Raw genomic sequence first — 11,805 nt, 5'->3', positions numbered from 1 at the left:
TTTGAAAGATACTCGAGAGAGAGAGAGAGAGAAATCATTAAACATGGAGTTTTATTTTGTGGATGTATGGGATGGCATAGTTAACTCCCAATGTAGAAGTTTAGCGGGTGGAGTGCAAGTGATCTTGATCAAGCAAGTATGAAAGACATCTCACTAGGGTCACAAAGTTTGAAGAAGCTCAAAGCAACAACAAGGCACATATGTATAAAGATTTGTATCATGAAGATCATCATATGGCTTTGGTAGGACAAACATGTGGAGCCGTAAAGCTATGGAGGTTTTCTTTTCGATAAAAGTTTCCTAGACACAAAGAAAGCAAGGATTCTTCCATCAAACCATATCTCACTAGTCAACAACTTAACAATTATGGGTTCCTTAAGATATGATTCACAAGCTCAGGCTTAGCAAAGAATAAAAATTATGCAAGCCAATCATAGAGAAGCACAAGACCAGAGGATACCTTGAGTTTAATTTTTAGTGATTAAGGAAAAGTTTCATTTAAACTCATAGGTTGGGACTGAGGGTTAGAGTGCACAAACCGTCGTGATGTAGAACGAACGGGGAAACTGCTAGTCAGCCAAACCTGGGTTTCTGCCGACCAATGCTAGCATCAGTTCATCTTGGCTTTTTGTATTATGGTTCATTCGGTATTGTGCACGTGTTGTGGGAGATCTCCAGTGTATATGCTTGAAAGTTCCGAGAGATCTCCCCCACACTTGTTCTTGTACCTGGTGCTTATTCAAAAAGAAAAAATATAGAAATAAACTAATAGCTCTATCGATTTTAAGAACCAGGGAGCCCCTAAAATTTATTTGAACTAAAATTTAATCTCACCGTGATACTTACTCAAGCAAGGACGAATCAAGATTGCATCGGCATGAGTAGGCCGTGCAATATTAATCCAAAACCTCTACTTACCTTCCTATTTGAATTCAGCTCAACGGCTTACCCATTTGGATTTGGAGTTTTCTGCAAGGGTTAGTCCACATATGCAACCAATATATGTACAAGTATTAACTCTGAGGTTCATCAATCAAACTTGACACCATGTCAGTTTGACCGAAGAAGACATTTTAACCCAAACACCATGCTTGATTTAAAACGCCTATGAATGTGTTTCGCGACACACATTCAAACTAGAGCATACGAGGACAGATAAAGGGAGCACGAAGCATGATTGAGCATTATTCGAAGAGAGATAGGTATGAGCACGAACCTGGTGATCCTCGGGCGGCTTCCAGGCAGGGCTTTGTTTAATGTCAAAAGCAGGACATTGAGAGTACTTACCATGGCATTTTTTTATGAAGACTCAATGTTGTCACCATGGCAATTCCTCTCTCTTTTTTTCTTTTTTTATAGAGTTAAGATATGGATTGAAGACTCAATGCGAGGACATACACCAATTCCAAGACAAGATATGGATTGAGGAAGAAACTTACTTCAGGGCACTCACATACCTCCCCCACACTTGGAGTATGGAAAACTTCAAGTGTATGGAGTTCAAGTCTCCTTTTGTAGTTGTTCCTTCATCAAGGCATATCGAGGTGTTGTAGTCGGTGTAGCTCTCATGTTCGTAGGTGTTGCTTGTCCATCATTCTTCTTGATCTTCCCCTAGAAAGTTAGCGGCCAAAAATACCCGAAGAAAAACTATATCCTAGAACATGCTCTTGCTTTTTATTGAAAGGGAATAAATAAGCAAATAAATAAATGATAATCCGGGCTATCTCCCGGCAGTGCTTTGTTTTTTATCATAAGCTCGACCATGATAACTCTTGTAGCCATCATTGGTGATGGGTCATTGTTTCACCACCAATTGTTGAAGCTAGCTACAAGGTTAGTACCATGGTGCACTCGCGAAATCTGCAATGTTTACGATAAACATATACATCTACAACCACCCTTCTGAAAATTTTGCAGAAGAAGACCTTAAGTTGGTTGTATTCCTCGTGCGTGCATAGTGCACCAAGCATGCCTGACTCTGGAGCTGTATTGAATGAGGATGGTTTATGTGGTATGTCAAGAGTGAAATTCCCATGCTCATTTGAGGAATCCTTTTCATTGGACTCCAGAGTCGGCGCCTCACAAAATTCCATGGCCCATTGATTCTCTATCTCAAGAGATTCATCATGAAAGATCGTAGTTGTATCTCGATCAAGGTCGAGAATAACATATTCTAGACCATCGGGAAGAGGCTCACACTCGGTCGAGGATGATGATGATCGTTCATGTTCACAAGAGTGAAGGCTACTCTCCTAGTCGTATTCCTCAGATAATTCTAGAACTCCCAAGAGAACGGGCTCGGATGATATGAACGGAGATGTATGAATTATCTCCTCGAGCTGGTTTTGCTCGGGAAGAGGCTTTGCCAGAAGATTTTCTAAACAAGGAGTAGTTGTGGCAGAGTCGGTTTCACTAAGCTTTTCATCTAGGCTCCCATGAGATGCCAGAAGTTTTTCTAGTGGGAGGCCTAGGAGAAGATCAAAATCGATGATGTCGTAGATGTGAAAATCTAAACACACCTCAATTTTGTCTATGATGATTGGCACATCCCTTGCAATCCCCCGACATTCAAAGTATAGTTCGGATGGACTTTTAAAGTATTTGTCGGACGGGGTTAAAGGCTTGTTACCCACAAGAGTGTCCAGGAGATACTAGGGTATGATGCAAACCTCAGCAGCAGGGTCATGAAGACCTTCTATGTTATTTCCCTTCATAGAACAAGGGATGGTTGCAGAGGTTGGGCTAATCCGAATTGCTTCAGAAGCACGCTTTGCCTCCTTTGACCAATCCATTGTGGGTGTATGGCAGGAAATTTCATCGAGGGTCGCATAAAGACACAACGATGTTGTAGGCTTCTTGTGCCTAAGATGATTCGAGGTTTTTTGGATGTTTCCTAAAGGTTCACCCTCGAATCGAAAACAGGACTCCGGGGGTTGAATTTCTTCTTCCTCTGATGTTCCTGGGTCGAGCGTGAGTTCTACGGCTGAATCTAAGGATGTAGAAGTTGAAGGACTTGATTCAGCTGCTGGAAGATCCTCTTGGCACGACTCGCACTCTTGTTGGATGGGTTCATTGTGGTTGGTAGGGAATGAAGAGTTTTCTAAGAGAAAATCAAAGATCTCTCTTCCTTCCATTGGAGTTATCTGAACAAACGAACCTCTGGCGGCGATGTCGAGGTTTATGGCAGATTTCATGCCTAAACCGGAGCAGAAGATGTTCAATGATACATCCTCGGGTAGAGATAAGTCTGGGCTAGACGCCAAAAGGCGTAGGAATCTAGCCCAAGCTGCACCTATGGACTCCTCCTCTAATTGCTTAAAGTCGAGGATATCTATCGGTAGGGAGTTTATGCGTTTATCGCGAGAGAACGAGTGACAAAAGTCAGCTCGAAGCTCTTTCCAATTACCGCACATACTTCCTATCGTGTGGGTGTACCATTGCTCCGCGCCTCACTGTGAGAGAGAAAGGAAACAGCTTCCACCGCACGGCCTCCTGCGTCATGCCTGGAATTACCAAGGTCGAACATAGTTCCTCGAATACTTTCGAACCATGGCTTTGAAGGCAGGGCGGGGTTCACCGCTTGCCGAAAGAAATGGATTCAATGAGGATGATGGCTTCCAGAACTCACCCATGGGGTTAGAGAGCTGTGAAAGGGATAGCTGCTCCATGGATAGCGGGGGTGGAGGTAGAAGGAAAGAAAAAGAAAAAAGATACTGAGTCCGAAGATAATGTAGCTGCCGTTCCCTGGCAACGGCGCCAGAAAGCTTGTTGGTACTTTGTAACATCACGAATAAAATCCGCAAGCGCACGGATACCGCTGTAGCTTTCACCAAAGAGTATACCAGGGTATCATATCCACTGAGAAACGTGAGTACACTATCTACGGATTCAGGCTGTCCAATGACACACACTGCTGTAGGAGGATATGACAGAGAGGACTTTCTAAGATTAGAATCTATATTTCGAAGAAGAGATCATGTCGCCGTTATACTTCGAGCTACTGGTTTCGACCGGCTTATACAAGCCGATAGCTCCAATAATATGTGCTCTATCCAATATCCGGACGTGGAGGATTACTAGGGCTCGAACAGAGCTGTCACCACCTGCCGGCTACCTCTACAAACCGTGGGACTATCAGTCAACTGAGTGGTATAGTCCAGCCTAGACACACTACAACACATGTGACCTTCCGTGATGAAAACCTCATGACGAAAGTAATAATCATCATTACTTAATGTGTTTTATGACGTTTTGTAAGGACCGGCATATGTTAGTGACGAAAACAAAACATTCGTCATAAAGACAAAAAAAATCGTCACAAACTACCCTACGAATTATTGTGACGATTCTTGTTTCGTCATAAACTTGATTCGTGACAATTTTGATTCATGTTAAGAATCATGGGCCACCTGTTAGTCTAAATTATTTTTTTTCTTCATGAATCATTTCTTGATTTTTTAAATAATGTTGTCCATGTTGGATTGGTCACCCCACAAACCCATCATAATACTTATTAGAGTATGAATAAACTGATGTTTCAAAATATTTGTAAAGTAGGAGATCTGAAAAATAAAGCGCGCCTCTCCATATTGGACTGTAAAATTCACTCCCTTGGAGCTATAGCAAACAAATCATTCAAGTATTTCGTATTATAGAGGCTTGTTAGTTTATTTGTGTCAATATTTCATACACAATCTAAACCCATCCCGCAGCTCGCCACTCCCAAACTTCAGAAATTTGCCTATTTGATACTTGAAAAAAAAAGAGATTTGCTCATTTGACATCAAAAATTCAAATCTTAGTTATATGTCCGAAAGTTAAAATTTTATTGCCTATTTAAGACTCCAGTTACTTTTGTCACCTTCCGCCGTTAGAGGCGTGGACCCGAGGGAAACGATCAAAATGCCCTTTGAGGGTAAGAAGACTGCTCAATTTTTCACCCAGGGGGCCGCTCGATCTCGCCTGGTCTCCCTCGCGCTCGGCTGGGAGAGGCCGCGAAACCCTAGCAGCGGCGGCGGCGGCGGCAATGGCGCAGGCATGGAGGAGGGCTGCGCATCCATGGAGGAGGGTTGTGTGCAGGGGCGGGCCCAGTATGTAGCAAGGGTATTCAGTTGAATACCCATTATTTTGACTTTTTTTTGTATATGTAGGTATTTCTCAAGTATATACAGAAAAAGTTAAAAATAAACAGCCTAATACTAGCATGAACAGTCTAAAAATACAAATCAGCCCACAACTTCTCGTTCCATGACTCCCCACCAAACAGCCCACGGCCCACCTCACTCATTCCTTCCCTCCCTGGCCCACCCCACTCACGCCCAAACCTGGTCTGCTCGGTCTTGCTCCTCTCCAGTTCCCTCTCGTCTCCCCTCTCCCAATCCCTAAATCCCGAGCTAGCGCCCTAGTTAGTGGCGGCAGCGGTGCAGCAGAGCGGCACCGGCACGGGCGCACGGCAGGGGCACAGCTGAGGAGGCCAGAGGGGCCGCGCGCTCGCGAGTCGCGCCTCGCAGGCGCAGGAGCGACCGCCTGCTCCTGCCTCCTGCTGCCTGGCTGCCCTTCTCAGTGGGCGGCGGCCAGGCACAGGGAACAAGGTGCAGCTGCACTGGGCAGCAGCACAGGCCGTAGGCAGGCGCCAGGCGGCCAGCCGCAGCCGGGTAGCTAGCATCCGGCGACCAAGGAGCAGGGAGGCTTGATTGCTAGGTACGTGGGTGATGGTTCTGTTTGTGATCTAGAAAATGTTGTCGCGTATCAATTTCTGTTATCAATGATATTTGTTGTTTTAGAATTTTATCCTTTATTACTTTAGATATTTCTAATTTGATATGTTGATCATTTAATATATCTATTATGTATATGTTAAACAATTTCTAATTATAAACAATTTATGTTGCTAGTACTCAATACTGTTAGTATATATGTTGGGCTGTTAATTTTTTTTTGCACTACTTCAAATTTTGAATACCCACCTCCTAAATCCTGGGCCTGCCCCTGGCTGTGTGGGGTGGCAGGTGCGGCAAGGGAGGTGGCCTTGGTGGCGGGCGGCGCTGCGATGGGATCTGGCGGCGCCGGCACAGTGGCGGCCCGCGCGGCCAGGGAGGTGGCTGGGGAGGCGGGCGGTGCGGCCTCGGTGGCCCTCCATGCGGTCAGGGAGCCGGCTAAGCTAGGGCCCAAAGGGGCAGCGAGCGCCGCCTGGCCGCACCACTGGTCTCCGCCGCGGGCGCGGAAGCGCCCCCCGCAGCGGCGCAGTGGGCGGCGTCCTGGGAGATGGACGACTGCGAGTCTGTGGACTAAAGGGATGACGGGGCAGCTGCGGCCGTGATTGACATCCTCCTCATCGTGGATCTGTAGCAGCTCCTCACGGTGAGCTTCTCCTTCTTTCACTTTCCACTCTGTCTTGCCTTGGATTTGTGCCTTCGCATTCACCATTGGAGCTGTCCGCTGAGGAGAAGGCATGATTGCTGCTGCAGCCTCACAGGACCACATACCCGAGCGCCAGTACATCGTGATGGCTTCTCGTCAACGCGTATAGTGTGGGGCGGCAGGTGCGGCCAGGGAGGTGGCCTTGGTGGCGGGCGGCGCTGCGATGAGATCTGGCGGCGCCGGTACAGTGGCGGCCCGCGCGGCCAGGGAGGTGGCAGGGGAGGCGGGCGGCGTGGCCTCGGTGGCCCTCCATGTGGCCAGGGAGCCGGCGAAGCTGGGGCCCGAAGGGGCGGCGAGCGCCGCCTGGCCACGCCGCTGGTCTCCGCCGCGGGCGCGGAGGCACCCCCCGCGGCGGCGCAGTGGGCGGCGTCCTGGGAGATGAACGACTGCGAGTCCGCGGACTAAAGGGATGATGGGGCGGCTGCCGCCATGGTTGACATCCTCCTCATCGTGGATCTGTAGCAGCTCCTCACGGTGAGCTTCTCCTTCTTTCCCTTTCCTCTCTGTCTTGCCTTGGATTTGTGCCTTCACATTCACCATTGGAGCTGTCCGCTGAGGAGAAGGCATGATTGCTGCTGCAGCCTCACAGGACCACATACCCGAGCGCCAGTACATCGCGATGGCTTCTCGGCAACACGTATAGGGCCCCAGGGGCGGGCCCAGTCTGAATACACATTATTTTTGACATTTTTTTGTATATGTAGGTATTTCTCAAGTATATACAGAAAAAGTTAAAAATAAACAGCCTAATACTAGCATGAACGGGCTCAAAAATACAAATCAGCCCACAACTTCTAGTTCCCTGACTCCCCACCAAACGGCCCACAGCCCACCTCACTCACTCCTTCCCTCCCCGGCCCACCCCACTCACGCCCAAACCTGGTCCGCTCGGTCTTGCTCCTCTCCAGTTCCCTCTCGTCTCCCCTCTCCCAATCCCTAAATCTCGAGCTAGCGCCCTAGTTAGTGGCAGCGGCGGTGCAGCAGAGCGGCACCGGCACGGGCGCACGGCAGGGGCAGAGCCGAGGAGGCCAGAGGGGCCATACGCTCGCGAGTCGCGCCTCGCAGGCGCAGGAGAGACCGCCTACTCCTGCCTCCTGCTGCCAGGCTGCCCTGCTCAGTGGGCGGCGGCCAGGCGCAGGGGCCAAGGTGCAGCTGCGCTAGGCAGCAGCGCAGGCCGTAGGCAGGCGCCAGGCGGCCAGCCGCAGCCGGGTAGCCAGCGTCCGGCGACCAGGGAGTAGGGAGGCCTGATTGCTAGGTACGAGGGTGATGGTTCTGTTTGTGATCTAGAAAATGTTGTCGCGTATCAATTTCTGTTATCAATGATATTTGTTGTTTTAGAATTTTATCCTTTATTACTTTAGATATTTCTATTTTGATATGTTGATCATTTAATATATCTATTATGTATATGTTAAACAATTTCTAATTATAAACAATTTATGTTGCTAGTACTCAATACTGCTAGTATGTATGTTGGGCTGTTATTTTTTTTTTGCACTACTTCAAATTTTGAATACCCACCTCCTAAATCCTGGGCCTGCCCCCGGTAGGAAGCCAGAGTCACCAAAACCACAGTCAAGACTCTATGAAGGGAAAGATAGCACTCCCACGAAGAAAACTAGGTTCAAGAAAACGCTAGGCGCTAGGCGGGCGCTAGACCACTGATTAGTGCCTAAGCTGAGTAAACGTGATTAATCGTTTGTGTATTTATTATTATTTTCCATAATATATATTAATTTTTGGATTTATAAGTGATGTAGATGCATATATATATATGAAAGAATAAATGAGAAATGAGAAGCAACATCTCAACAGCCCAGCACAGCCCACCATCCTAGCAGCTCACCAGCCCATTTAAACACCATACCACCCCATCCATACCCTAACCAGTTCATGTCTTCACGATACCCAGCAGCAGCCGCCGTCTTCCTCCTCAGGTCAGGCAGCCGGCCGCTAGGCGCTGGCCCCTCCCCCTCTCTTCCCACGCTGGCTGCCGCTCCTCCTCTCCCTGCGCCGGCCGCCACTCCTCCCTCTCTTTCCCGCGCCGGCCGCCGGCCGCCTCTGCGTCCGCCGCTCCTCCCTCTCTTCCCCAGCGCCGACGGCGCACGACCCTGTCGCCAAATCAAGAATAGGGGGGCAAATTGAGCAAAGGACGAGCAAAATCGAGCGACATGGACACCATGCGGTAAGCATTGGTGGAATTACAACCCCAATGAACCATTTTGCAGTCCAAATCTCATCTCTCCTCTTGTTTTCTTCACCATTCATGGGTTTGACTGTTCACCGAACGTTTAATTGGGCGTTTATGGCCTAAACGCAACGCTGGGGTCCGATTTGCACTTAATCGCGATTAAATGTACGTTTAAAAATGTTTTCACGAACATTACTGCTGTAACTGCAGGAACTCCAGATGTTTGAAGTTGTAAGTTGGATTCTGTCCTTAGCTTGAGAAGAACGCAATATTGCAAAGGGTGTTTTGTCAGGAGGATTGTGTTCTCCTTTTATCAATATGAATTCTTTGACATGTTGCAAATGAGGCATGTGGATTGTTTGGATAATCAAAATATTTATATGTCATTTAGATACAGAATCTGCTTGAACAATTCTCTTTACTGAACTCTCTTCGTGATTTCAAAAGAAGCTAAAGTTCTTACAAATGGTGCTTGACTAGAGTTATAAGCTATGCAACACGCTAAAAGACGAACATCACAAACTGCTTGTGTCGTCTGCTTGTTTATTATGAGTAACACCAAATTATAATTTATAATACAAATAATTTGGGAAATATTTCCAGCACCACTTCAATGCTTCATATCACCTCCAAATGCCTCATTTCCCACTGTCCACAGACAGGCAAACTATACCAGCGTGTCATTGTTTTGACCTTCATTTTGAAATACATCCCTTTCTGAAATGTGAAGAATGCCCTGCTGTTTTGATACTCTTTTTGAGCTTTGTCTGTTGTGTGTACTGATGCTATCCATCTGAAATCTTTTAATGGTTTCTTACAGGTACTGTGAATGCTTTGCGCGCTTGTGGGATTTCAAGGCCAAGTGGTGCATTGGATTCCCCATCTCTCGGAGACTCCGATCCCCTCCATCTTCCCAATTCGAGCCCTCCAGTTTCAGTATGAACCCCCACCACCGCCGCTCGCCGGAGTACAATGCCCTCCTCCTTGCCGGTCCGCGCCTCGGCCCTTTAAAGCAAGCCCACGTGCGCCTCGTCGTCGCCGGCCAAGGGAGCTCCTTGCCCCTCACCACCAAGCTAGCCACCCTCACAGTCGCGGCCGGCGCCGCCTCCTACGCCTACCTCCTCGCCGCCACCCACCCCGCACCAGACTCCTTCCTCTTCTGCACCCTCACGCGTGCCGCTGCGCACCACGGTCTCCCCGCCGCCGCTCTCACCTTCTACCACAGCTTCCTCACCGCTGCCCTGCCCTTCTCCAGCTTCGCCTTCACCGCCGTTGCCAAGGCATGCGCCGATCTGTCTACGCTCCGTGTCGGCATGGCCGTCCACGCTCACGCCATCCTCCTTGGGTTTGGCTCCGGTCAGTTCGTGCAGACGGCGCTTGTTGTGCTGTACTCCAAGTGCGGCCAACTGGCCGTTGCACGCAAGCTGTTCGATGCAATTCGTGACAGAAGCGTGGTCGCTTGGAACGCTATGATTTCTGGGTATGAGCAGAACGGTCTTGCTGAGCGGGCAATTGAGGTGTACAAGGAGATGCAGATGGCTGGGGAGGCACCTGATTCTGCGACATTTGTAGCCACGCTATCTGCTTGTGCAAAGGGTTGTGCTCTGGACTTGGGACGTGAAGTGGAGAGACGCATTGTTTCTGAAAGGATGGACATGAGTGTGTTTCTTGGTGCCGCCCTTGTGAACATGTATGTAAGGTGTGGGCTTGTGAACAAGGCTCGTGAGTGGTTTGACAAGCTTCAGGAACGAAATGTGGTTACATGGACTTCCATGATCGCAGGATATGGCATGCACAGACATGGCCATGAGGCGATCAAACTATTCCATCTCACGAGGTGCGAAGGGCCACCTCCCAACGATGTCACTTTTGTTGCAGTCCTATCTGCTTGTGCGCATGCTGGGTTGGTTAGTGAGGGGCGTGATGCCTTTGCTACAATGAAGAGTGTCTATGGATTGGTCCCTCATGCTGAGCACTATTGTTCTATGGTTGATATATATGGAAGGGCAGGACTTCTTGATGATGCCATGCAATTTATACACGACTCTATACCTGGAGAACCCGGACCTGAAGTTTGGACAGCTATACTTGATGCATGTAAGATGCACAAGAATTTCAACCTTGGAGTGGAGGTGGCTGAGTGACTGATTGCCCTTGAGCCTGAGAATCCATCTCATCGTGTGCTGCTTTCTAACATTTATGCTTTATCTGGTAAAATGAACCATGTTGAGAAGGTAAGGAATACCATGATCAAGAGAAGATTGAAGAAGCAAATAGGTTACAGCTTGATTGAGATTGGGGTATTGCCCATTTGTTTCGCATGGGTGAGAAGTCTCATCCGCAAACTCGAGATATTTAATATTTGGAGGAACTAATCCATAGGATTACTGATGCTGGCTATGTGCCTGAAACTGACTCGGTGCTGCATGAATTGGAAGAAGAGGAAAGGGAGTTTGCACTAAGATATCACGGTGAAAAACTGGCTGTAGCCTTTGGACTCATGATGAGCGCTGGGTGCACAGCTCCAATCAGGATAATAAAAAACCTGCGGATATGCGGGGATTGCCATCTAGCTATCAAATATATGTCAGTTGTGGAGAATCGAGAGATAATTGTCAGAGATAAGCATCGGTTTCATCATTTCAAAGATGGAAAGTGTTCTTGTCAGGAATATTGGTGACAAGGCCTCCTGTTGTAAGCTAAAATGTGCAAGATGTTAGATTGTCGACCACACATGATTCCAGGTAACTGCAATGTTGCAGCTTTGTAACCGAAGCATGAAGATAGTACAAGTAGGTTGCAGAGCGGGCTCTGATTTTCTTGGAACGAGCTACCCTGCACACATCCAAGAGCTTATCATTTCTCATGGACTTAGGCTTGTGGCAAAGTTGATTATGTCCTCAGTTCTCAACGATGCTCTGAACAAATAGTATAACCAGTCAGTGATGCAGTACTAAATCAACTATGTTTATGCCATGATTGAATTGATGCCCTGAGTGCTTTTCGCTGCAAAAGTATTTTGTTCTACAAGATTATGGAGCAGTCCAATTCGTTGAGTTGCATTGGACTGGTTTCTGCTAGATAACTAGGCAATTTTCGATATATTTTAATTCCAAATATTACTAGTAATTTCATGGCATAAATGAGTGATAATGTGTGAATAAGATATGTGCATGTGTTCATGTTATTCTTAC

The 11,805-nt window shown here is 47.7% G+C and overlaps 1 pseudogene; it reads left to right on the top strand.

Moving 5' to 3' along the window:
• Positions 1-8,313: 8,313 nt before the first annotated feature.
• On the top strand, positions 8,314-11,599 carry LOC120699179 (annotated as a pseudogene).
• Positions 11,600-11,805: the final 206 nt, after the last annotated feature.

This window comes from Panicum virgatum, chromosome 1K (genome assembly GCF_016808335.1).
Source record: "Panicum virgatum strain AP13 chromosome 1K, P.virgatum_v5, whole genome shotgun sequence".
Lineage (NCBI taxonomy): Eukaryota > Viridiplantae > Streptophyta > Magnoliopsida > Poales > Poaceae > Panicum > Panicum virgatum.
Note: the sequence above shows the minus strand (reverse complement) of the source record. Positions and strands in the feature narration are given on the sequence as shown.